The sequence below is a fragment of the Papaver somniferum genome, chromosome 5, assembly GCF_003573695.1.
Source record: "Papaver somniferum cultivar HN1 chromosome 5, ASM357369v1, whole genome shotgun sequence".
Classification (NCBI taxonomy): domain Eukaryota; kingdom Viridiplantae; phylum Streptophyta; class Magnoliopsida; order Ranunculales; family Papaveraceae; genus Papaver; species Papaver somniferum.
The window spans coordinates 149,403,280-149,407,685 of NC_039362.1; positions in this window are offsets into that span (position 1 = coordinate 149,403,280).

A 4,406-nucleotide genomic window follows, 5' to 3' on the forward strand; every position below is an offset into this window, starting at 1 on the left:
AGCACTTGCAACAAATATTTACACTTCTCAGACATCATTCCTTATATGCTAAATTATCTAAATGTACCTTTGCTCAACCTCAGTTGGAATACCTGGGCCATCTTATTTCTGCAGATGGGGTAGCTGTTGATCTAGACAAAATTTCTGCTATGCAATCTTGGACACTCCCTACAAACCTGAGACAATTGAGAGGATTCTTGGGAATCACTGGTTATTATAGAAGATTTATCAAGAGTTATGGTACCATTTCTAAACCTCTTACTGATATGCTTAAGAAAGATGTATTTCATTGGTCTCCATCAGCACTTGAAGCCTTTCAGACTCTCAAAACTGCAACGACAAGAGCTCTAGTCTTTGCATTACCAGATTTTACGGAGCAGTTTATCCTAGAAATAGATGCATGTGACAGAGGAGTGGGAGAAGTACTTATGCAAGAAGGAAGGCCAATTTCTTTTTTCAGTAAAGCTTTGGGACCTAAGGCCTTAGCATTATCCACCTATGAAAGGGAATTTTTAGCCATTGTCATGACACTGCAAAAATGAAAGTACTACCTTTCTCATAGTAAATTCATAATCCATACTGATCATCAAAGCTTGCAACACCTAATGGATCAAATACTCTCAACCTCCTTACAACAAAAATGGTTAGTTAAGTTAATGAGCTTTGACTATATCATCAAATACAAGAAGGGTCAAGACAATCTAGTTGTTGATGCGCTGTCAAGACTTCCATCCACCTCTGCAGACTGAAATTCACTATCCTTGAGTACTCCTCAGTGGACACAAGACATCATCTCCAGTTATGAAGGAGACCCCGTAGTTCAACAACACATTGCATCTTTGCTTGTCAATCCAGATCAACCTAAACTATCTTATTCACAGGGAATACTGAGATTCAAAGGAAGACTATACTGGCTCAGGTAATGCTATCAGAAACTCCATCCTGCAATCTTTACACTCATATGCTATTGGGGGGCATTCGGGCATGTTAGGTACTTACCATAGAGCCAAATCTCATTTCTTCTGGCAAAAAATGAAACATGATATTATGCAGTTTGTTTCTACTTGTGAAGTGTCAATGCAATAAGGTCACTACTTCTTTCCCTAGTGGCCTTTGACAACCTTTACCAATTCCAGAGAGAGCATGGAAAGATATCTCCATGGATTTTGTTGAAGGACTACCTATGTCCAATAAGAAGAGTGTCATATTAGTCATTGTGGATAGACTAACCAAATATAGCCATTGCATTCCATTGAGCCACTCCTTCACAGCTGTGTCAGTTGCCAAAGAATTTCTCAATAACATATTCAAGCTGCATGGTTTACCCAACTCAATTGTCAGTGACAGAGACAAAATCTTTATCAGTCATTTTTGGCAAGCTTTATTCAAGACATTGGGCACAACCCTCAAGCTCTCCACTGCCTATCATCAACAAACAGATAGCCAAACTGAGAGAACAAATGCTTGTGTGGAGAAGTATCTCAGTGTATGACTTCTAATCCCAAGCACTGTACAGAATGGTTAGCTCTCGCTGAATGGTGGTTCGACACCAACTACCATTCTAGTCTGAAGATTTCACCCTTTCAAGCCTTGTATGGTTATAAACCTCCTCATCTCATCTTCCCAGTTCTAGCTACAACTTCAGTGGCATCTGTAGAAAGTTACTTGAATGAGAGGACACTATGTTGCAACTTCTAAAGGAAGACTTAACAAAGGCACAAGCTAGAATGAAATTCTTTACAGATCAAAAGCGTATATAGAGAGAATTTGCAGTGGGAGATATGGTCTTTCTTAAACTCCAACCATATAGACAGTCTTCAGTGGCAATCAGAAGAAATTTCAAGCTTTCTACCAAATATTTTGGCCCCTTTCCAATACTGAAGAAAGTTGGTGCAATGGCTTATAAATTGCAGTTGCCAGTTGGGTCGCGCATCCACCCTGTCTTCCATGTGTCTCAACTTAAGAAACACATTGCACTCAAAGCATCTACAGTACCATTCCTTCTTGTGGTAGATGATAATGGTCATTTTGTTGTGGAACCAGTGGCTGTTTTGGACACTAGAATTACCCTCCGAGGTAACCAGACTATTCCTCAGGTATCATACGTTGGTCTAACTCTACTGCAGCTGATGCTACATGGGAAGACACTGCCCACATCCGTGCTCATTTTCCAGACTTCATCCTTGAGGACAAGGATTTCTAAACGGAGGGGAATTGTCATGTTCCCATGAATTGAACCGAGTCACTTGACCGAGCTAGACCTCACGACTCGCTGAGTTAGCCAGTTAAGACAAGAGTGTCGGTTGTGTAATGAATTTTCCTCGAGTACCGTTTTCTTCCTCCTTTTCTTCATTGATGTAATCAGGGCCGTTGGCACCTTCTTCTCGGATTGGTGTGTTAAATATCCAATCATTGTAAGACCCTAAAATTCATTAATGAAAAACCAAATTTGCATTCTATCTTGAAGGTTAGGTTCTGCTTGCAGAGAGAAGGCAACTTGCTGCTGGTTATTGTTAATCAATCCCTTGTAGTTGCACATCAGTACACTACATCCTTACATTAGACATATTTTTTGGTTAATATTAGATATATTTATTGATTGCAATCAATTTTATTCTCTACTTATCTCATTATATTATAGGTAGGATGAGAGATTCAGATTCCGCGGGTCCATTTGACACTGTCATTCAAAGACGTTGAATGAGGAAAACACGAAGAAATCAGGTGATTAAGTGAAGATGTTATTATGGAAAACAATCAACTGTACTTATTGCCTTAAAACTCGAACCATATGATATAAGAAAAAGACGGCAATGCATTAGGAATAGGGTACTTCATGATGCGTGATTACTCTAACGGAGTACCACCCGCTTATTTGGAAAAAAATTCCATCACCATTTGTAAATGAAAAAAAATTGTTTATTAATATCAAAGATGATATTTATCAAATTCATAAAGAGTAGACTGATCAGGGAATAAATGTACTTGGATCCCCAATCGTTCTCCATATATGAAGGCTCTAGCTTCTATTAGGCTACCAGCTATGAGGCAAGAGGCGGACTCCATAAATGATTATGTGAGAATGGGTAAAACAACCTTGTGCACGTATTTGAAGCGGATTATTTGAAATATAGTTGCACTCTATAGGGATAAGTACTTACGAAAGCCTACACAAGATGATATCATTGGTTATTTGCGGAAAATGAAACAAGGGGTTTTAAGGGAATTCTTAGGAATGTAGATTGCATGCATTGGCCTTGGAAGAATTTTCCTTTGTCTTGGACGGAGTATTATGCATCATACAAAGGCATACCGATAATTTTTTTGGAAGGAGTTGTTTCTTATGATATGTGATTTTGGCATGCGTATTTTAGACTACCCGGTTCAAACAATGTCCTTCATGTACTAAACTCATCACGATTTTTAAATATTTGTTCAACGAAAATGCTCCAAATATTGATTTGAGTAGATGGTACAATATATGACATGGGTTACTAATTGGCAGTGAAATCTACCAAAAATTATCAAATTTTGTTCAAGCTTATGAATAACCAACTATCATGGCACAAAAATGCTACACCAATATGCAAAAAGGGGCTCGACAAAGATGTTGAATGAGCATTTGGAGCTCTTCAAAATAAATGGAATATACTGGAAGGTACTGTAAAATATTTGGACGAAGATGACTTGAAACACATAATGTTGACATGTGTGATCATGCAGAGCGTGATAACCAACACGAGCAGCAAGTTGGAAGATGGCAACAATTGGTGGTGGTAGTTGTGCAATAAACATTTTGTAATCATAACTGGATTCATTTTAATTTGCATAATTCACAACGTTTATGTTAGAATACGGGCATCCAACTCAAAACCAATTGGCGATGAGTGGAGAGGCCCTAAATAATTATAAACCGCAGGATTTTAGATCGCCCATATAATGTGGGACTAATAATTTCAACACGCCCTCTCACGTGTAGCCTCGTTGGGTCTAAAACGTGGACAACTAAATCGGGTGACGCGGAGTAAAGGTATGGTCAAAGGAGTCGACACAAATAGCCTGCTCTGATACCATGTTAGAATACAAGCATCCAACTCAAAACCAATTGGCGATGAGTGGAGAGGACCTAAAGGATTATAAACCGCAGGATATTAGATCGCCCAGACAATATGGGACTAATAATCTCAACATTTATTAGTCCCACATTGTCTGGGGGATATACAATCCTGCGGTTTATAATCCTTTAGGGCCTCCCCACTCATCGCCAATTGGTTTTGAGTTGGATGCCCGTATTCTAACATGGTATCAGAGCAGGCTATTTGCGAAGAGTCATCGACCGCACCTTTACTCCGCGTCACCCGATTTATTTTCCACGTGTTAGACCCAATGAGGCTACACGTGAGGGG